This window comes from Salvelinus fontinalis, chromosome 28 (genome assembly GCF_029448725.1).
Source record: "Salvelinus fontinalis isolate EN_2023a chromosome 28, ASM2944872v1, whole genome shotgun sequence".
NCBI classification, from domain to species: Eukaryota; Metazoa; Chordata; class Actinopteri; order Salmoniformes; family Salmonidae; genus Salvelinus; species Salvelinus fontinalis.
In genome coordinates, this window is record NC_074692.1 from 9,413,043 (window position 1) to 9,436,944 (window position 23,902).

A 23,902-nucleotide genomic window follows, 5' to 3' on the forward strand; every position below is an offset into this window, starting at 1 on the left:
GTGGTTTGTTCCCTTCCAAAAAGGTTTGGATTACTCTATTTTTGTTTGTTTTGTAATTTAGCAGACGTTCTTATCCAGAGAGACTTATCGGAACGATTGGGGTTAAGTGCCTTCCTCAAGGGCACATCTACAGATTTTTCACCTAGTTAGCTTGGCGAATCCAACCAGCGACCTTTCGGTAACTGGCCTAATGCTCTTAACCGCTAGGCTACCTGCCGCCCCTGTTAGACCATTCCTGGTAACAAGCAAACTATTAGGCTACAGCAGATCGAATGGTTTCAATGGTCTGTAATGGTTTTCAATAGTACAAGTCCCAAACACTGTATAGGGTTTTGCAATTGTAATCGAATTAGGTTGTATTGGGTTTAATGGTAAATGTCACTAGTTACAATACTGTTTCCGGATCATTTTATTGACCAATATAAGACTGCCATGCAATTAAGTATTTTATTAGGGTTGTCACATTTTAGTCCCTAGCCCATTTCTCATCAAAGTTTTGACTTGTAGTAAAAGTATTCAAATGAGAATTGCATAGAGATAGTCTTCCCAGAGAGTGGACCCTTGTTGGACTATTCAAGAGTTGGCTTGAAGCATTAGTGTTCAGCCCTCACAATGTGTAAGCTACAAAGCCTGGCAGACAGCCTATACTCTTTCAATAAAGAATCAGGAGGCATTGGTAACTTTAGTAGAATCTTTAGTAGAATATGTTGTTTGTTAAACTGTAACAGATATACAAAGGAGGAAACGTATGAGAAAAAGTCACTATATACATTTACACAATATAAGTGTCCATATATCTTAATAACTATGCTTTAGCTCGAGCACTTAAAATAGCTAGATACATTCAATTACCAAATAAGCTAAATTCCGTCACGAAACGATAGCTAGCATGCTAACACACAATGTTAAGTGACTGGTCGATACTTAGCGCAATTAGCTTAGCATCATCAGAGCTAGAATTGCCATGTAAAAATTTAAATATTCGAGGATCACAATTTGAATTGGCAAAAGCATGTTCTAATAACTCTAAACTACTCGCAGACTTATCTTTAACTAGGGCCTAGTAAGACGGAAAAGTATGGCTTGTCTGTTGGATTGTTATGACAGGAAATAGCTCTGAACCGAAAGTTAGCGAATTAAAAACTACAGTACCCAGATTTGCCACTAGATGACAACATAGGGCAATATAATACTTTGTACAGAAGTACAGCTATCAGAACCCTCCCCGCTTGGCATAATGGCCTTTTATGTCACTATGTTTACTTTTGGAGGAGTATGATGATGTCGGAGACAGGTCTGAAGAACACCTTAGGGGTGCCCTGTCTCATGACCTTCACTTCCACTTTTCTGACTTTGTTGTCACCGTTTGGTACAGTTTTCACGACGAATCCAACAGGCCATTCGTTTCGGTGTGTTTTAATAAGATGACATCTCCAACTTGCAGGTTAGGTTTGTCAACTTACCATTTTCTGCGTGACTGGAGTGTTACCAGGTATTCTTGTCTCGTTCTTTTACAGAATGTGTCCGCAAGGCTCTGGACATGTTTCCATTGCTTGTTGTAGAGATCTTTGAGGTTGAAGTCTCCTGGGGGATGTTGTTGTAGTTTCAATCTTTTGTGTCAGAAGCATTTAGGGTTGCCAACTGTCCCGTATTAGCCGGGATGTCCCTTATAATGGGCTAAATTGCTTTGTCCCATACGGGACCTCTCTTGTCCCGTATATTCATCCAATCACAGTATAGCGTAAACGCTCCAATTCCTGCAAAGTCATTTCTGTTGTTGTTCGGTCGGTTTGGCATATCAAGGAAATATGGATAAACCTGCTAAAAAGAAAAGACTGTGCACCTAAAACAAACAATGGGAAGCAAAAAAGACGTGGGTTAAGCCCATCAGTGGTGACTCGAAAGCTTTCTGCACTTTATGCTGTCGGGAATTCTCAATTGGCCATGGAGGGGAGAATGACCTATCTCAGCATGCATCCACAGAAATGGACAAGGCAGCCACGGTAGCTAAAGGTGCTAGCAATATCTTTGCATTCTTCGTGACGTCTACTGCGGAAAATGACAAAAATTGCGGCAAGTGAAGCCTTGTATGTGTACCATACGGTTAAACACAGACTCAGCTACAACAGCAGCGACTGTCTTGTTAAGCTCAACGATGCTTTGTTTCATGACTCAAATGTTGTGAAGAAGATGCACTTGGGAAGAACAAAAGCTGAGATGATTACAATGAATGTTTTAGACCAAGACTGTGTGGGATATTTTGGATGATCTGTCTCCGACCAAAGGTGAGCCCGAGTATTTCTCAGTGATGCCTCAAACAAGGGAATAGAAACATGTCTCCAGTGTGTGTGAGATATTTCTCTGTGTCTGATGGAGTGCAGTGCAAGTTACTTGCCTTTTATGAAGACAGTGATGAAACTGCAAATGGCATACATCAAGCTCTGATGAACTCTGGAAAAGCATGAACTGGACATTAGACACATCACAGCCTATGCAGCAGATAATGCCAATGTCAACTTTGGAGGAAGTCCTAAAGTTCAAAATGAAGATGCTTCAGTGGAAACAGGAAAGCTTTTTTCGATACCAGACCAAGCAGCTACTGGACAAACAATTGTCAGCACAAAGGTTCAAGCAGCAACAGGACTTTGTGAAGTTCTATGACACTGTCATTACATACATTGACAAGTGGTTTGATTTCTCACCATAAAATGTAATGGTGAAACTGAAACCGATCGGCTTCTATGAGGAGCTCTCCTTCACTGACCTGGAGCAGGTGGTAGTTGCCCTCAAAGTGACAAAGACAGTCAGTATGGACCAACTCTTTGAAGAGTTTTGTGCTAGCCGGGAGGAAATACACAAAGCCAGACAGGACATCACAAAATCCAACAGGGAGAAGTGGGTGGCAGTTTTCCAAAACCTAGGGAAAGTCAACTTGATCAACGTGTTCAGGATTGCCTCATTTGTCCCCAGTGTGCCAGACTCAAATGCCTTTGTAGAGAGGATTTTCTGTCTGATGACCATTAAATGGTCAGATTCAAGAAACAGATGCAGCACAGAGCTGATCAAAAATGAACTTGAAATATCTGTGAACTGTGACTTGTCATGTAAGGACTTCTCTGGCTATGCAAAAGGACTGCTTGAATCAGTCAAGAGCAGCAAAAAATGCCCATGGAAAAAGCAGACTTGGTAAATGACTCATGCCCGTCTTTCGCAATTGAAATGTGTTTTTTTTGCTGTAAAGGTCCAAATTGGGATTTCTTTGATCATTTATTTTGAGGTTTATTCACATAAGTGTACATAATGATACAGTTTATCTTTGGCCCGGCTAGCTGTCTGAATCGCCGTGACCACAACCAACCTCACTACTCACTGGACCCTTATGATCACTCTGCTAAGCATGCCTCTCCTTAATGTCAATATGCCTTGTCCATTGCTGTTCTGGTTAGTGTTTATTGGCTTATTTAACTGTAGAGCACCTAGCCCTGCTCATTATACCTTATCCAACCTTTCAGTTCCACCACCCACACATGCGATGACATCACCTGGTTTCAATGATGTTTCTAGAGACAATATCTCTCTCATCATCACTCAATGCCTAGGTTTACCTCCACTCCACTTTACCTTCACTTCCTACCTTACCTTTGTCTGTACATTATACCTTGAAGCTATTTTATTGCCCCCAGAAACCTGCTCCTTTTACTCTCTGTTTCATGCATGTTAACATTAGAAGGCCCCCTAAGTTTGTTTTATTCACTGCTTTAGCACACTCTGCCAACCCAGATGTCCTAGCCGTGTCTCAATTCTGGCTTAGGAAGACCACCAAAACCCCCTAACTACAACATTTTCAGACAAGATAGAACGGCCAAAGGGGGCGGTGTTGCAATCTAATGCAGAGATAGCCTGCAGAGTTCTGTCATACTATCCAGGTCTGTACCCAAACAAATTGAACTTCTACTTTTAAAATTCCACCTCTCTAAAAACAAGTCTCTCACCGTTGCCGCTTGCTATAGACCACCCTCTGCCCCCAGCTGTGCTCTGGACACCATATGTGAACTGATTGCCCCCCATCTATCTTCAGAGCATGTGCTGCTAGGTGACCTAAACTGGGACATGCTTAACACCCCAGCCATCCTACAATCTAAGCTTGATGCCCTCAATCTCACACAAATGATCAATGAACCTACCAGGTACAACCCCAAAGCCGTAAACACGGGGACCCTCATAAATATCATCCTAGCCAACTTGCCCTCTAAATACACCTCTGCTGTTTTCAACCAAGATCTCAGCGATCACTGCCTCATTGCCTGCATCCGTAATGGGTCAGCGGTCAAACGACTTCCACTCATCACTGTCAAACGCTCCCTGAAACACCTTTTAGAAAGGCGAACAGGCCTTTCTAATCGACCTTCCCCGGGTATCCTGGAAGGATATTGACCTCATCCCATCAGTAGAGGATGCCTGGTTATTTTTTTTAAATGCCTTCCTCACCATCTTAAATTAGCATGCCCCATTCAATAAATTTAGAAGCAGGAACAGATATAGCCCTTGGTTCTCTCCAGACCTGACTGACCTTGACCAACACAAAAACATCCTGTGGCGTTCTGCAATTGCATCGAACAGCCCCCGTGATATGCAGCTTTTCAGGGAAGTTAGAAACCAATATACACAGGCAGTTAGAAAAGCCAAGGCTAGCTTTTTCAAGCAGAAATTTGCTTCCTGCAACACACACTCAAAAACGTTCTGGGACACTGTAAAGTCCATGGAGAATAAGAGCACCTCCTCCCAGCTGCCCACTGCACTGAGGATAGGAAACTCTGTCACCACCAATAAATCTACTATAATTGAGAATTTCAATAAGCATTTTTCTACGGCTGGCTATGCTTTCCACCTGGTTACCCCTACCCCGGTCAACAGCACTGCACCCCCCACAGCAACTCGCCCAAGCCTTCCCCATTTCTCCTTCTCCCAATACAGTCAGCTGATGTTCTGAAAGAGCTGCAAAATCTGGACCCCTACAAATCAGCCGGGCTAGACAATCTGGACCCTTTCTTTCTAAAATTATCTGCCGAAATTGTTGCAACCCCTATTACTGGCCTGTTCAACCTCTCTTTCGTGTCGTCTGAGATTCCCAAAGATTGGAAAGCAGCTGCGGTCATCCCCCTCTTCAAAGGGGGGACACTCTTGACCCAAACTGCTACAGACCTATATCTATCCTACCCTGCCTTTCTAAGGTCTTCGAAAGCCAAGTTAACAAACAGATTACCAACCATTTAGAATCCCACCGTACATTCACCGCTATACAATCTGGTTTCAGAGCTGGTCATGGGTGCACCTCAGCCACGCTTAAGGTCCTAAACGATATCTTAACCGCCATCGATAAGAAACAATACTGTGCAGCCGTATTCATTGACCTGGCCAAGGCTTTCGACTCTGTCAATCACCACATCCTCATCGGCAGACTCAACAGCCTTGGTTTCTCAAATGATTTCCTGGCCTGGATCACCAACAACTTTCAACTTTCTGATAGAGTTCAGTGTGTCAAATCGGAGGGCCTGTTGTCCGGGCCTCTGGCAGTCTCTATGGGGGTGCCACAAGTGGGGGTGTCACAAGGTTCAATTCTTGGGCCGACTCTCTTCTCTGTATACATCAATGATGTCGCTCTTGCTGCTGGTGCGTCTCTGATCCACGTCTACGCAGACGACACCATTCTGTATACATCTGGCCCTTCTTTGGACACTGTGTTAACATCCCACCAGACGAGCTTCAATGCCATACAACTCTCCTTCCGTGGCCTCCAATTGCTCTTAAGTACAAGTAAAACTAAATGCATGCTCTTCAACCGATCGCTGCCTGCACCTGCCCGCCCGTCCAGCATCACTACTCTGGACGGTTCTGACTTAGAATATGTGGACAACTACAAATACCTAGGTGTCTGGTTAGACTGTAAACTCTCCTTCCAGACTTCCAGACATCAAACATCTCCAATCCAAAGTTAAATCTAGAATTGGCTTCCTATTTCGCAATAAAGCATCCTTCACTCATGCTGCCAAACATACCCTCGTAAAACTGACCATCCTACCAATCCTCGACTTCGGTGATGTCATTTACAAAATAACCTCCAATACCCTACTCAATAAATTGGATGCAGTCAATCACAGTACCATCCGTTTTGTCACCAAACCCCCATATACTACCCACCACTGCGACCTGTACGCTTGCGTTGGCTGGCCCTCGCTTCATACTTGTCACCAAACCCACTGGTTCCAGGTCATCTACAAGACCCTGCTAGGTAAAGTCCCCCTTATCTCAGCTCACTGGTCACCATAGCAACACCCACCCGTAGCACGCGCTCCAGCAGGCATATCTCTCTGGTCACCCCCAAAGCCAATTCCTCTTTTGGCCGCCAATGACTGGAACGAACTACAAAAATCTCTGAAACTGGAAACACTTCTCCCTCACTAGCTTTAAGCACCAGCTGTCAGAGCAGCTCACAGATTACTGCACCTGTACATAGCCCATCTGTAATTAGCCCAAACAACTACCTCTTCCCCTACTGTATTTATTTATTTATTTTGCTCCTTTGCACCTCAGTATTTCTACTTTGCACATTCATCCACTGCAAACCTACCATTCTAGTGTTTTACTTGCTATATTGTATTTACTTCGCCACCATGGCCTATGTATTGCCTTTACCTCCCTTATCTCACCACATTTGCTCACATTGTATATAGACGTATTTTTCTACTGTATTATTGACTGTATCTTTGTTTTACTCCATGTGTAACTCTGTGTTGTTGTATGTGTCGAACTGCTTTGCTTTATCTTGGCCAGGTTGCAGTTGTAAATGAGAACTTGCCTACCTGGTTAAATAAAGGTGGGGGGGAGTTTTAGTAAAGCTATAGACTAAATGTGCACTGGCACGCCACCGTGCACTGGCACACCACCTTTTGTCCCATATTTGGTAGTGAGAAGGTTGGCAACCCTAGAAGCATTGCAGGTGCAAGAACTGCTGGCATCCCCGGATCCATGGACACTGGAACTATGGTACGAGCATTCATGATGGCCATGACTTCAGCCATGGGTGTGGTGAGGACTTAATTTGTAAGATGAGTAGAACTAACTTCCAGAAGCATTGCATCTAGAATGTGACGAGCAATTCCAATCATCCTTTCCCAAGCACCTCCCATATCTGACACATGAGGGGGATTGAAAGTCCACGTGCATCCTTTGTCTTGAAGGTAAGTATGTGATGGTTTTACGACGTCACTTCCTGTTGAATTTGCAGACGTGTCTGCTGTGCGTTTTGTTGCTGTGCGTTTTGCTGCCAACTTTACTTTGCTAGCTGCCAACTTTACGTTTTGTTTTTGTTTTTGTTTTTAAGTACCGTTTATATTTTTAGTTTTTCCATCGCAACTTTTTTTCCCCTCATTCAACCTTTTCACTCCGGACGCTTTATCTGGACATGGTTCGTCAGCACCTTCAACAGCCGACGCTAAGTAGTAACATTAACATGATGTCTTCTAATTGCAGTCGCTGTACTCATAATATACAGGAGAACGATCGCCTTACGGCGAGAATAGCTGTGCTGCAAGCCCAGCTTCAGACGCAATCGTTAGGCAAGGGTAATTTCAGTGTAGGAAAGGAAGAAACAGCGTCTGTGCCACCAGTAAGTACAGATAGTAACGTTAGTATAAACCCCCCCGCACAGTCCCTGCAGCCGGACAACTTTCTCATGGCTTCTGGAGGGAAATGCTGTAGGAATGCTCAACTGGTGTCGCTCATTCAGCCGATAGAAACTTTCAACCGGTTTTCCCCATTATGTAGCGAGTCGGAGTCTGAGGCTGAGTCTTCTCTTGTCTCTACTCCTCCCGCTACGGGGTCTGAGACGCCGAAGGCTCCAACCATTAGCTCTGACAAATTGAAAACCCTAGTCATTGGCGACTCCATTAGCCGCAGTATTAGACTTAAAACGAATCACCCAGCGATCATACACTGTTTACCAGGGGGCAGGGCTACCGACGTTAAGGCTAATCTAAAGATGGTGCTGGCTAAAGCTAAATCTGGCGAGTGTAGAGAGTATAGAGATATTGTTATCCACGTCGGCACCAACGATGTTAGGATGAAACAGTCAGAGGTCACCAAGTGCAACATAGCTTCAGCGTGTAAATCAGCTAGAAAGATGTGTCGGCATCGAGTAATTGTCTCTGGCCCTCTCCCAGTTAGGGGGAGTGATGAGCTCTACAGCAGAGTCTCAGCACTCAATCGCTGGTTGAAAACTGTTTTCTGCCCCTCCCAAAAGATAGAATTTGTAGATAATTGGCCCTCTTTCTGGGACTCACCCACAAACAGGACCAAGCCTGACCTGCTGAGGAGTGACGGACTCCATCCTAGCTGGAGGGGTGGTCTCATCTTATCTACCAACATAGATAGGGCTCTAACTCCTTTAGCCCCACAATGAAATAGGGTGCAGGCCAGGCAGCAGGCTGTTAGCCAACCTGCCAGCTTAGTGGAGTCTGCCAATAGCACAGTCAGTGTAGTCAGCTCAGCCATACCCATACCCATTGAGACTGTGTCTGTGCCTCGACCTAGGTTGGGCAAAACTAAACATGGCGGTGTTCGCCTTAGCAATCTTATTAGGATAAAGACCTCCTCCATTCCTGCCATTATTGAAAGAGATCATGATACCTCACATCTCAAAATAGGGTTACTTAATGTTAGATCCCTCACTTCAAAGGCAGTCATAGTCAATGAACTAATCACTGATCATAATCTTGATGTGATTGGCCTGACTGAAACATGGCTTAAGCCTGATGAATTTACTGTGTTAAATGAGGCCTCACCTCCTGGTTACACTAGTGACCATATCCCCCGTGCATCCCGCAAAGGCGGAGGTGTTGCTAACATTTATGATAGCAAATTTCAATTTACAAAAAAAAAAATGACGTTTTCGTCTTTTGAGCTTCTAGTCATGAAATCTATGCAGCCTACTCAATCACTTTTTATAGCTACTGTTTACAGGCCTCCTGGGCCATATACAGCGTTCCTCTCTGAGTTCCCTGAATTCCTATCAGACCTTGTAGTCATAGCAGATCATATTCTAATTTTTGGTGATTTTAATATTCATATGGAGAAGTCCACAGACCCACTCCAAAAGTCTTTCGGAGCCATCATCGACTCAGTGGGTTTTGTCCAACATGTCTCTGGACCTACTCACTGCCACAGTCATACTCTGGACCTAGTTTTGTCCCATGGAATAAATGTTGTAGATCTTAATGTTTTCCCACATAATCCTGGACTATCGGACCACCATTTTATTACGTTTGCAATCGCAACAAATAATCTGCTCAGACCCCAACCAAGGAGTATCAAAAGTCGTGCTATAAATTCTCAGACAACACAAAAATTCCTTGATGCCCTTCCAGACTCATTCTGCCTACCCAAGGACGTCGGAGGACAAAAATCAGTTAACCACTTAACTGAGGAACTCAATTTAACCTTGCGCAATACCCTAGATGCAGTTGCACCCCTAAAAACGAAAAACATTTGTCATAAGAAACTAGCTCCCTGGTATACAGAAAATACCCGAGCTTTGAAGCAAGCTTCCAGGAAATTGGAACGGAAATGGCGCCACACCAAACTGGAAGTCTTCCGACTAGCTTGGAAAGACAGTACCGTGCAGTACCGAAGAGCCCTCACTGCTGCTCGATCATCCTACTTTTCCAACTTAATCGAGGAAAATAAGAACAATCCAAAATTTCTTTTTGATACTGTTGCAAAGCTAACTAAAAAGCAGCATTCCCCAAGAGAGGATGGCTTTCACTTCAGCAGTAATAAATTCATGAACTTCTTTGAGGAAAAGATCATGACTATTAGAAAGCAAATTACGGACTCCTCTTTGAATCTGCGTATTCCTCCAGGGCTTAGCTGTCCTGGATCTGCACAGCTCTGCCAAGTTCTGGGATCGGGAGAGACACTTAAGTGTTTTAGTACTATATCTCTTGACACAATGATGAAAATAATCATGGCCTCTAAACCTTCAAGCTGCATACTGGATCCTATTCCTACTAAACTGCTGAAAGAGCTGCTTCCTGTGCTTGGCACTCCTATGTTGAACATAATAAACAGCTCTCTATCCACCGGATGTGTACCAAACTCACTAAAAGTGGCAGTGATAAAGCCTCTCTTGAAAAAGCCAAACCTTGACCCGGAAAATATAAAAAACTATCGGCCTATATCGAATCTTCCATTCCTCTCAAAAATTTTAGAAAAAGCTGTTGCGCAGCAACTCACTGCCTTTCTGAAGACAAACAATGTCTACGAAATGCTTCAGTCTGGTTTTAGACCCCATCATAGCACTGAGACTGCACTTGTGAAGGTGGTAAATTACCTTTTGGTGGCGTCAGACCGAGGCTCTGCATCTGTCCTCGTGCTACTAGACCTTAGTGCTGCCTTTGACACCATCGATCACCACATTCTTTTGGAGAGACTGGAAACCCAAATTGGTCTACACGGACCAGTTCTGGCCTGGTTTAGATCTTACCTGTCGGAAAGATATCAGTTTGTCTCTGTGAATGGTTTGTCCTCTGACAAATCAACTGTGCATTTCGGTGTTCCTCAAGGTTCCGTTTTAGGACCACTATTGTTTTCACTATATATTTTACCTCTTGGGGATGTTATTCGAAAACATAATGTTAACTTTCACTGCTATGCGGATGACACACAGCTGTACATTTCAATGAAACATGGTGAAGCCCCAAAATTGCCCTCGCTAGAAGCCTGTGTTTCAGACATAAGGAAGTGGATGGCTGAAAACTTTCTACTTTTAAACTCGGACAAAACAGAGATGCTTGTTCTAGGTCCCAAGAAACAAAGAGATCTTCTGTTAAATCTGACAATTCATCTTGATGGTTGTAAAGTCGTCTGAAATAAAACTGTGAAGGACCTCGGCGTTACTCTTGACCCTGATCTCTCTTTTGACGAACATATCAAGACTGTTTCAAGGACAGCTTTTTTCCATCTACGTAACATTGCAAAAATCAGAAATTTTCTGTCCAAAAATGATGCAGAAAAATTAATCCATGCATTTGTTACTTCTAGGTTAGACTACTGCAATGCTCTACTTTCCGGCTACCCGGATAAAGCACTAAATAAACTTCAGTTAGTGCTAAATACGGCTGCTAGAATCCTGACTAGAACCAAGAAATTTGATCATATTACTCCAGTGCTAGCTTCCCTACACTGGCTTCCTGTTAAGGCAAGGGCTGATTTCAAGGTTTTACTGTTAACCTATAAAGCGTTACATGGGCTTGCTCCTACCTATCTTTCCGAGTTGGTCCTGCCGTACATACCAATACGTACGCTACGGTCACAAGACGCAGGCCTCCTAATTGTCCCTAGAATTTCTAAGCAAACAGCGGGAGGCAGCACTTTCTCCTATAGATCTCCATTTTTATGGAACAGTCTGCCTACCCATGTGAGAGACGCAGACTCGGTCTCAACCTTTAAGTCTTTACTGAGGACTTATCTCTTCAGTAGGTCATATGATTGAGTGTAGTCTGGCCCAGGAGTGTGAAGGTGAACGGAAAGGCTCTGGAGCAACGAACCGCCCTTGCTGTCTCTGCCTGGCCGGTTCCCCTCTCTCCACTGGGATTCTCTGCCTCTAACCCTGTTACAGGGGCTGAGTCACTGGCTTACTGGTTCTCTTTCATGCCGTCCCTGGGAGGGGTGCGTCACTTGAGTGGATTGAGTTACTGACGTGATCTTCCTGTCTGGGTTGGCGCCCCCCCTTGGTTTGTGCTGTGGTGGAGATCTTTGTTGGCTATACTCGGCCTTGTCTCAGGATTATAAGTTGGTGGTTGAAGAAATCCCTCCAGTGGTGCGGGGGCTGTGCTTTGGCAAAGTGGGTGGGGTTATATCCTTCCTATTTGGCCCTGTCCGGGGGTATCTTCGGATGGGGCCACAGTGTCTCCTGACCGCTCCTGTCTCAGCCTCCAGTATTTATGCTGCAGTAGTTTGTGTCGGGGGGCTAGGGTCAGTTGGTTATACCTGGAGTACTTCTCCTGTCTTATCCAGTGTCCTGTGTGAATTTAAGTATGCTTTCTCTAATTCTCTCGTTCTCTCTTTCTTTCTCTCTCTCTGAGAACCTGAGCCCTAGGACCATACGTCAGGACTACCGGGCACGACGACTCCCTGCTGCCCCCAGTCCGCCTGGCCTTGCTGCTATTCCAGTTTCAACGGTTCTGCCTGCGGTTACGGAACCCCTACCTGTCCCAGACCTGCTGTTTTCAACTCTTAATGATCGGCTATGAAAAGCCAACAGATTTATTCCTGATTATTATTTGACCATGCTTGTCATTTATGAACATTTTGAAAATCTTGGCTCTCTCTAATTTTCTCCTTCTCTCTTTCTTTCTCTCGGAGGACCTGAGCCCTGGGACCATACGTCGGGACTGCCGGGCGTGGTGGCTCCTTGCTGTCCCCAGTCCGCCTGGCCTTGCTGCTGTTCTGCCTGCGGTTATGGAACCGCCACCTGTCCCAGACCTGTTGTTTTTCAACTCTTAATGATCGGCTATGAAAAGCCAACTGAATATTATTCATGATTATTATTTGACCATGCTTGTCACTTATGAACATTTTTGAACATCTTGGCATAGTTCTGTTATAATCTCCACCCGGCACAGCCAGAAGAGGACTGGCCACCCCTCATAGCCTGGTTCCTCTCTAGGTTTCTTCCTAGGTTTTGGCCTTTCTAGGGAGTTTTTCCTAGCCACCGTGCTTCTACACCTGCATTCTAGCTGTTTGGGGTTTTAGGCTGGGTCTCTGTACAGCACTTCGAGACATTAGCTGATGTACGAAGGGCTATATAAAATAAACTTGATTGATTGATTGAAGTACTCATCTCAGAGTCAGTTGTTCTGATCTTCCGCTCTTTGCAGGCTCCAATGAAGTATGTGCCACTATCCGAGCAGAGTTGCTTTGCAGGTCTTCGGATAGAGAAGAATCTTCTCAAAGCATTCATGAATCTAGGGGTAGACATAGACTCTATCACTTTGATGTGTCCTGCTCTTGTACTCATGCAGGAGAACAGGACGACCCAGCATTTACTTTCAGCGCTGCCTCCTCTTGTTCGGGGAGAGGTAATGCTCCAGGGTCCAAAGATATCCAGTCCAACATGAGTGAATGGAGGATCAGAGGCAAGTCTGTCTGCAGGTAAGTCTGACATATTTTGCTCTTCCAGTTTTCTGCAGATCACACACTTATGGATTATGCTGGATACCAATCTTTTACTTCCAGTGATGCACAATCCAGCTGACCGGACTGCGCCTTCAGTGAAGTGTCAACCCTGATGTGCAACTTGCTTATGGTATTGCCTCACTAATAGTGGCGACATGGTGGTTCTTGGGCATGATGAGAGGGTGTTTCTCTTCCCATGAAATATCAGCTGCCATTGTGCGATCTCCTATTCTTATCAACCCGTCCTTATCAATGATAGAGTCCAGCTTCTTTAGAGGACTGTGTTTTGTGACCTCTTCTCTTTTGTTGAGGCATCTAATGGTGGTGGTTTTGGCTTGTTTAAGGTGGCTGCCCTTATCACTGTCTGAAGCCCTGAAGAATTGTTCACCTAACACGTTTTTTGCGCTATTGGTTAAAGCCTGTAAGTAAGCATTTCACTGTAAGGGCTACACCTGTTGTATTCGGCGCACGTGACAAATAAACTTTGATTTTTTATTTGGAGAAGGATTTGGCTATGTGGATTAGTTTTGCGATTGCTCAGGTGAGCGACTTCCAGCTGGAGAATCGTTCGAACCTTTGTGAGCCAAGTTGGTCTTCAGTAGCTTCGGTAGTGAATGTTGTGACTTGCGGCCCGGATCTCTGTGTAAGTATCTGATCCCACAAGTTCAAAGGTTTCTGACTGACTAGTCTCTTCTTTATCTATCTTTGTCAGGAAGAGGGGGCCTGAGAACCAGGTGGTGTATTTGAGGATGCTTGCTAGCACAGGCCTAGATCCATGATCTGCTGGATTTTTTACTTACTGACTTGGTGACACTGGTCTAGCTGTGTGGACTTCCTTATGTGTATCACTCTGTTTGACACATAGACATAGAATCTTCTTGAGGTGTTGTGAATATATCCTAGCACAATCTTGCTCTCTGTGTAGAACCTCACTGCATGAATCTAAATGTCCATCTCATCAATGATCAGGTCTGCCATCTCAACTGCTAAGACAGCGGCACAAAGCTCTAGGCGTGGAACAGTGTGAGCAGGACGTGGAGACAGTTTGTACTTTCCCATGATGAACCCAACATGACCTCTTCCTTCGACATCGACCACTCTGAGGTAGGCTACAGCTGATATGGCCATAGTAGATGCATCTGAGAAGACACACAGTTCTCTTTGCTGCGTGGAAGACAAGGAGACAGGGACATAATGCCTTCGAATAGTGAGCTGTTTGAGTTCCATCAGTGAGTCTTTCCACAGTTTCCACTGCATCTCTTTCTCTTCTGGTAGAGGGGTGCCCCATTCACATTGTTCATGTTCAGTAGAGATTTCTCTCATTAGAGCCTTGCTTTGCATAGTGATAGGTGCTACAACCCCAAGGGGGTCGAATAGGCTGTTCTTGTAAATGGTTTCTCTTCTAGGGATACACGAAAGGTGAAGCTGTCTGTTTCCAGATTCCAACTGATGCCTAGGCTTTGCTGACGAGGATCCAGATCTTTGAGATCTTTTGAGCAATCCTCTGGAAGAAATACATCCATGACTTGCTGCTGTTGGAGCCTAACTTGTGCAGCCACAGCTGGAGAGAGGCTGTTGTCGAACACATGTACTTTCATCCTGTATTCTGTGATATATTTGCTAAGGTTGTTATCACAGGAACCTCAGGTAATCTCGGTGGTCTGCTCTGACGAAGAAGCAGTAGAATATCTGTTGCACATCAGCTGTGACTGTAATACGTTCTTTTCGGAATCAGTTGAGGACTCAGAGGAGTGTGTTATTCACGTCTGGTCCACTGAGGAGGACATAGTTGAGGGAGACACCTTCATGCTTAGCACTGGAGTCAAACACTATTCATATCTGAACTGGTTTTGGGTATGATACACACCAGAGATGAGTGAGTCCCTACATTCTTATTTTCCCTTCAACAGTGGAGCTTTTTCAGCTTGGTCTTTGTCGAAGATCTTCTGCATGAAATCATGAAAGTGTTCTTTCATGTCCGGCTTTCTCTTCAGAGTACGTCGCAGAGAAGTGAGTCGTTTTAGTGCCTGTTCTGTGTTGTTAGGGAGTTGACGCCAGGATGAACGGAAAAGTAGAGGAGCTACCCAGCTTTTAGACTTGTCCACGAAGACTTCTCTGTCCATGAGCTCAAGGAAGATACTATCTTCAATTGTTGGGGCTGGCTTGTGTTCTTTCAAACTCTTTGCATTCGAAGTCATTCGTATCTCGTGCCGCGAAAATGCCCAACCCCCAGCCCGGTTCCGAAAGAGATACACAGAGAGCCAAGACCTTTTCACATAAATACATTCATGATTTCTTACACCAAGTGGGCGGCGGTTCATGTGCAAAGTATAGGAGAACTGTAAGTGAGAGTAGTTTCTAAATGTACTGTACCAACGTTAAGTGTCTCTGTCCCTCTCACCCTCTTCATGTCTTTTGTAACAAGCAGCCATATTGTTGTCAGTCCGCTAGGGACATGTTTTTAACGCATTAAGTGTATATGTTTATCCTGTGTTACAATTAAATTAGCTAGTAAATAAATAATTAAACCAATTTGTGTAGTACTGAATCATAAGTAAGGCTCGGGTTTTTGCAGATGCAAGGTTTCCACTTTTCAAAATGATGATATGATATGAGTTTATGATTAATAAGTTGACTGTTTATAGATGTGATGGGTAAAGACCTTTTAGAGTTTAATTCAGGAGATGGTAACTCTTTAACCTCTACAGAGTACCTAACCCGGATCCGGGAGCACCCCCCACACCCCCCACACTGATTAGCATCGCTAGCATAGCATCACAATTAAATAGTAGCATCTAAATATCATTAAATCACAAGTCCAAGACACCCAATGAAAGACACAGATCTTGTGAATAAAACCACCATTTCAGATTTTTTAAATGTTTTACAGGGAAGACACAATATGTAAATCTATTAGCTAAACACGTTAGCAAAATGACACCATTTTCTTACTCCAACAGTTTCTTACTCCATCAGGTGCTATCACCAATTCGGCTAAACTAAGATATTGATAGCCACTAACCAACAAAAAAATTCTTAAGATGACAGTCTGATAACATATTTATGGTATAGCATAGTTTTTTTTTTTTAAATGTGCATTTTTCAGGTATAAATCACAGTTCTACATTGCAGCTGCAATCTGATATAGTGCTGATGCAGCTAGAACAATTACAGAGACCAACGTTATATAACTAATTACTTGTCTTAAAACATTTCAGAAAAAATACACAGCGTACAGACATTGAAAGCCCAACATCTGGTGAATCCAAACAATATTTCAGATTTTTTAAATGTTTTATAGCGAAAACAAAATGTAGCGCTAAATTAGCATAACCAGGCCAGCCAGAACCAGCTGGACGCGCGCGACCAGTTCACATGCACGACAGATATATGAAATAACATCGTAAATTGGGTCTTACTATTGCTGGTCTTTCATCAGAATGTTGATCAAGGTGTCCTTAGTCCTGATGAGTCGTTCAATCCATTCACAATGGCAACTTCCCCTCTTCATTTAGCCTGGGTACTGGTCGACTAGCACGGCTCTGTCCAAAGTTAAAAAACTCAAAGAACGGAACACGGCAAAACTCCCGAAAAAATTCTAATAATCTGATTAAACTATATTGAAAAAACATACATTACGGTGATATGGTCACATGTATCAAACAAACTTTGACACGGAGATAGTTTTCATCCGTAACGTCAGCATAACAAAAGTCAATGGCTTCTCTAAACGCGCATCTCAGGAAACCGGAAGTTGTCGGTCACGCTAAAGAAATAGGTCTTATTTCACGTCAGTACAAGATAAACAAAAAATTTCTCCTCTGACGTCTTCCAGACACCCAGAGGAAGAAGAAGGAAGTGTGTTTCGGGTCATAGGTCGCGTGACCATATATAGGCAGAGCTTTGAAGCGAGCATACACATCTTGCAATCTTTTTCTGGCTCAGGGAAAGTGCTGTGAAATGACCTGTGTTTGACTCAGAGACAAAATTGGAACGGTTTTAGAAACCATAGCTTGTTTTCTATCCAATGGCATATGGTTATATGCATATAGTAACAGCAATAATTGAATAAGAGGCAGTTTTATCTGTAGAGGCAATTATGCTAATGTGAAAACAGCACCCCCTGTATTCTCAAGAAGTTAAAGAACCGCTCTCGTGGTGCCCCAAAGATCCACTTGCAGCCCAAGTTTCAGCCTCCTGGCAGATGCAACCAGGTTTTTGGCTAAAATGTCCTGGTACTGGGTAAAGTTCATGATGCCATTGACCTTAACCGAGACCAATGGAAGCAAAATAGCCTCATAACATCAGATCAACCACCATATTTTACAGTAGGAGTATGAGGCTATTTTCTCCTCATGCATTCTCATTCACCACCAGTGGTGTGAGTTGGCAAAGAGTTCTATTTTCATAATCTTATTCTTTTTTTTCTTTTTTAAAAACTTTTGATTAGAATCCCAGAAAATACCTACTCCTCCGCCCTCCTCCAAGAGTGCACTCATCTGACTTGCATGCAGTGGCCACTGGCTGCTGGCACCGGGCAGGTGACTTGAATACTGGTAGGAGGCAACTTTTGAGTTGAGTCTCACTGTTCGTGACAAAGAATGGGGCAATTCGACTGTTTGTTATTTAAGAGGCAGATGTCAGCAGCAGAACAAAACAAAAAAGTTTTAAATTAGTATGTTTCACTCTTTTCCAATGTCAATAATCTCTCGTTTTCTCTAGGCCTAGGAGTCACTAGCTTGCAAACAATTTATGATAAGTGAGTGTGTTGTTGCAGTAATGAAATAGGCATGTATATTGACCTATAAATGTTTATTACGAAATAGAAATGCTAATATATATAAAAAGGCCTATAAATGTTATGAATTATGAAAGTCACCTTTTGGGAGGAGGGGGAGCTTTGTTATTGGGCACAGAGGGTTAGTTTTAGGTGCTTCAGTACAGTCAGGGAGAGATAGTAACATGTTACTAGAGAGCATCAAGTCGTAGTATGAATAACTTTGTCCCAGAGCTAGCTATTGTTTTTAAGAACAACCTACTGTGACCCAGTGTAAACATAGAACATGTCAACAATTGTTTACGGAAAGTTTCTACAGTTCAAGAAAACAAAGTGCATTGTGTTTATTCAACAGAGAGAACAAGGCTAGGGAGGGAAATAGGGGATGACCAGAGAATGCCATACAGCACTCTCAAGACATCACAGATACAAGCAACACTCTGATCCTTTGTATTGAAGCTACAGGACACTTGACAGGACTTCCACTGTGGAGGAAAGGGAAGTGAAGCACCAGCTGTGTTTCTCATGTCCCTCAGAGGTCATTCTTCCTGCCTGACATCATGGCAGCTCCTCTCACACTGTCATCACACAGATGCTCCTTTAACCAATTGACTCTCAACAACCAATATGTTATTAATTATCAATAAAGCATAACATCCCAGTTTATTTCTTCATACTAAACAATTAAAGGTGTAGTCAATAGCATCCATGTTGCTTTATTGTAATAATATGTAATAAGTTGTTCCCATGATAGTGTTAATCTGTGCTGAAGGTCACAGTGTGTTAAAGGATCGGACCCCTTTCCCCCCAATTTTTGCCTAAAATGACATACCCAAATCTAACTGCCTGTAGCTCAGGCCCTGAAGCAAGGATATGCATTTTCTTGGTACCATTTGAAAGGAAACACTTTGAAGTTTGTGGAAATGTGAAAGGAATGTTGGAGAATATAACACATTAGATCTGGTAAAAGATAATACAAAGAAAAAACTAACATTTTTTTGTATTTTTTTGTACCATCATCTTTGAAATGCAATAGAAAGGCGATAATGTATCATTCCAGCCAAGGTGGAATTTAGATATTGGCCACTAGATGGCAGCAGTGTATGTGCATATTGTTAGTCTGATCCAATGAACCATTGCATTTCTGTTCAAAATGTTGTATCAAGACTGCCCTAATGTGCCTAATTTGTTTATTAATAACTTTTCATGTTCAAAACTGTGCACTCTCCTCAAACAATAGCATGGTATTATTTCACTATGATAGCTACTGTAAATTGGACAGTGCAGTTATATTAACAAGAATTTGAGGAATGTTCTTCTCAGTACAGAACGGGTCTTTGAAGTCCTATGCATTTCCACTGCATCCGGCCTGCGGCATGTGTGTGTTTGTGGATGTTATGTGTCATCATGGGATAGTTTACCCTTTAGGGGAAGTGCTCCTCAACAACAGCCTTTTATGGATGCAGAAAGACAAATAGGTCCCCATGCAGCTTCAGAAGTCACATCTGTCTGATCAACTCCAACAGGAAAGCTATGTTCTTCAGGGTGGGACACTTCCTACAAAGGGCTTTATGTATGAATTGCATAACATCCTCAGAAATGACTACCCTTACGTCAACCAGTACTGGTTGACGTGGCTTTTTAGTGACCCTACCTGCTCAGACTAAACCTGCTACAACGATAATAACTTATCAGTAAGTCAACAACCAATGTTTAGTGATTCGTCCTTTTGTTATAGCTGTAGCTAAGTCACCCTCTGCTCTTTCCCTCTGAGCTCTAGTGTTATTAATCCTCCCAGTGGATCTGTATTTGTCCAATTAACAGACTGATAAAACATCAGCTGAGAAAGGCTACACTGAGAGATGAATACTAGTTAAATAATACACTACACCTAGGAGAATAACAGGGTTTTACCTCCATGCCTAAGAAGTTCTTGAAGTTTTCCGGATTGACTGACTTTCATGTCTTAAAGTAATTATGGACTGTTGTTTATCTTTGCTTATTTGAGCTGCTCTTGCCATAATATGGACTTGGTATTTTACCAAATAGGGCTATCTTCTGTATACCACCCTTAACCTGTCACAACACAACTGATTGGCTGAAACGCATTAAGGAAATAAATTCCACAAATTTACTTTTAACAAGGCACACCTGTTAATTGAGATGCATTCCAGGTGACTACCTCATGAAGCTGGTTGAGAGAATGTCCAGAGTGTGCAAAGCTGTCATCAAGGCAAAGGGTGACTACTTGAAGAATCTCAAATGTTACATATATTTTGATTTGTTTAACACTTTTTGGTTACTACATGATTCCATATGTGTTATTTCATATTTGGGATGTCTTTATTTTTTCTATTTTCTACAATGTAGAATAATAGTAAAGAAATCCTGGAATGAGTAGGTGTGACCAAACTTTAGACTGGTACTGTATATTTTGAATCAATGGTTGTGTCGTGAGAGACGTTTACAATCCAAATGAATGCATAGCAGTTTGTATAGCACTTTGTGACATTGGCTGATGTAAAAAGGGCTTTATAAATACATTTCATTAATTGATTGATTGCACATTGACAGGTTTTTAATTAAAAAAAATGCATTACAAGTCTGACCAGTTTGGAGTTTTGTACAGAGAGTTGTGAAAATGTACCACATACTTGTGAAAATAGTCAACACAGACATTCATTATGTATGCTATCTGGCTTGCTTTGCTGTCATAGCATTAGGTTTCAGTGTGTATTAAAAATACTACCAGTGCGTCATAAGATGTGTTAACCAGTAAAACAGGGGAGAAAGGACATCCCTATTCAAGGGAAAAGGACAGAACGTGATATGTGGAGTAATGGGTAAGTCTTGATTCTGTCGACCCTGTGAGTTGGTCCTCCGGTGAGACAAACTCTGTGTGCTCTCACCTGCCATGTGTGTAATGTGAGTGGGTTCTAGAAGGCTGGGGGACATTTGCATGCTAGAGGTCAGTACCACACCAGACTGTCTGTGTTCCACACAACAATGGGGTCGGAGAGCGTATGACAGGTGGATATTAAAAATGATACCGGGCCAGGATTGATTCAATTCATGGTCAATGTCATTAGACCTGGACTTGCTAGACCCTAGGACTACAGGGCATGAACGATGATACACAATCTCCAGTACAATCAATCATATTGAAGAGGTAGACGTATGGAAAATCCTCTCGTCTCTAACCTACTGAATTCAACCCTTCAATTGGAGTCATAATCTGTGCTGTGGCCCATATGCCCAGACAACCCAATAGACAGAGGAACCGAGGGGATAGAGAGGGACAGAAAGGGACAGAGAGGGGAGAGAACCACAGATGGGTCCACATTCTTCAAACTTTCCGAAGGCTTGTGCAGTAATATCTTCACCGCTGTGGGTCTATGTCAGTTGATATACTATTTTATAGACTGTGCAAGAAAGGAAGGGACCGGATAACGGCTGAAGGAAACATGGAATCATTCCATCACTGAAGTGACTGCACAGTAAAAAACTCCTCCATGGATTCTACATCTATAGATAGACTGCCAATTCATACAAAGTCTCTTTCTGTTCTTTTTGGATAATATGACTTCTAAAGCAAACAATGCTTTTCCATGTTAACAAACTGCTCTCACCAACAGTAAAACCAATGCAAGACAAGCAAGGCAATGATTGATTACGTAATCATAATCAATTCTATAAGCATGACTATGGAAATCCAGGGAGTAATTCCAGAACAGAGCTGCTGAGCTGTTGTCCCTGCGATGGAGGGAGGGTGGGTTCTGGGCATTGCTCTGCTCCACATTGCTGAGTTTAATATGGAAAACTCTGACACACAAACATACACACTGAGGAAACATTACAGCACACCAGCTCTTTCCTAAAACCCCTATAAGTCTGTGACCTGAAGTTAACACAGGAATGAAGACCAAAGTCATTAATAGACCAAAAGCTTTATTTATTTTTAACGTACTGTAAATGGTGGTAATGTTTGCTTTAAAGAAATTCCATCTCTGGAAGAGATCAGTGTTTTGGGGATAAAAGTATGACTGCAGCACACTTGGAGCAGGCCTATTAATAGCCTATTAATACCCTGATGAAGACAGCTTGTCTGTCGAAACATTGGTAATGAAATTATTGCATCTGAGCTCCTAGAGTGTGAGGCTCTCCTTTTCTTTTTCGAGTGTTCTACTCCACTAGCCATCGCCTCAGCTAAAAAGGTGTGTGTTTTTTTCTCCTCCCTATTAATAGCGTGTGCCACCCTGCAGCCTGAAAGTCACACCAGGAGATTTTGGGAGGGAGACCTTGAGCTACTCCGTCAATGAGATTTGATGCAGTGACAAGTTCGCTGATGAGCTTGGTCATTGTAAAGTCGCAGTGCGCCTTTCCCTCATAAATGCAATCTATATGTCCTCTCTACACACCTACACATGCATATGCAAACACATACACGTACAACCTCACACACAATCACAGATGCCACGTCAATATTGATAGGAAGTGCACATGATTGTGTAGGGTTTCCAAATCACTAGCTCTCCCTCACAGCATGTGCCACATGTAACTTTACACACATCCAGCGTCTTTGTGGGGAGGAGGAATAGGAAAGTAAAAAGGCAAAATAGCAACTTACTTTTTTCCTTTGGAGAGGAAGAGAGAGGTTGCAGCACAGTGTTTTTTCCTCACTGTGAAATTGCCAATCTAAAAACCCAAAACAAACAGAAAAGTATCCGCTCTCTGTGTATCGGTTATCTAGAGCAGTCCCACACTGCTGATGCTCCCTGGGACAAGGATGGAACTCAACTCAGAGTTCTCAGGCTCTAAGGCAAGGAGCTGAGAGAGGTCCCCGCCTCTCAGCCAATCCCACAGCTCCTCCAGTCCACTCCATTCCACCAGCCCCGCCTCCCTCTTGAAGTTCCCATGGTGGTGGACAGGGAAGGAACAGATGATGAGATAAGAGGAGGATGTCACAGTGACAAAAGAGAGAGTAGGATAGGACAGGGAAGGGAAGAGAGTGGGATAGAGGTGTAAGCTGAGAGAATGGAAAGTATTTCTGTAGAATATACAGGATAAAAAAAAGGAGAGGAGGAGAAGAGAGGGTATATTGCACTGTAGGACTCTATCTCTCTCTCTTTATTTTGTAAACTCCCTAGAAAGGCCAGAACCTAGGAAGAAACCTAAAGAGGAACCAGGCTTGAGGGGTGGCCAGTCCTCTTCTGGCTGTGCCGGGTGGAGATTATAACAGTACATGGCCAAGATGTTAAAACGTTCATAGATGACCAGCAGGGTCAGATAATAATAATCACAGGGTTGTAGAGGGTGCAACAGGTCAGCACCTCAGGAGTAAATGTCAGTTTGTTTTTCATAGCTGATCATTCAGAGTTAGAGACAGCAGGTGCGGTAGAGAGAGAGTCCAAAACAGCATGTCTGGGACAAGGTAGCACGTCCGGTGAACAGGTCAGGGTTCCATAGCCGCAGGCAGAACAGTTAAAACCGGAGCAGCAGCATGACCAGACTGGGGACATCAGGCCAGGTAGTCCTGAGGCATGGTCCTAGGGCTTAGGTCCTCTGAGAGAAAGAGAGAAAGAAGGAGAAAGAGAGAGAATTAGAGGGAGCAAACTTAAATTAACACAGGACACCAGATAAGGAGAAATACTCCAGATATAACAGACTGACCTTAGCCCCCCGACACAAACTATTGCAGCATAAATACTGGAGACTGAGACAGGAGGGGTTGGGAGACACTGTGGCCCCGTCCAACGATACCCCCGGACAGGGCCAAGCAGGTGACAGTAACAGGTGTTCACTGTTTTTCATACCAGGTTCAGTAAATCAGATGAACAACTGTCTTTATATTTCACCTCAGTTGGCTTTAGTGTACAAGGGTCCACACATACA

At 43.3% G+C, this 23,902-nt stretch overlaps 1 protein-coding gene across 1 annotated transcript in view; it reads right to left on the bottom strand.

Annotated features, from left to right (window-relative positions):
- LOC129826069 (cAMP-specific 3',5'-cyclic phosphodiesterase 4D-like) overlaps positions 1-22,793 on the bottom strand; it is a 375,111-nt gene extending 352,318 nt beyond the window's left edge. The window contains exon 1 of the mRNA XM_055886372.1: positions 22,638-22,793. The gene's annotated coding sequence lies outside the window, so the exon portion shown is untranslated. The remainder of the gene's footprint in view (positions 1-22,637) is intronic.
- Between the last annotated feature and the right edge of the window lie 1,109 nt (positions 22,794-23,902).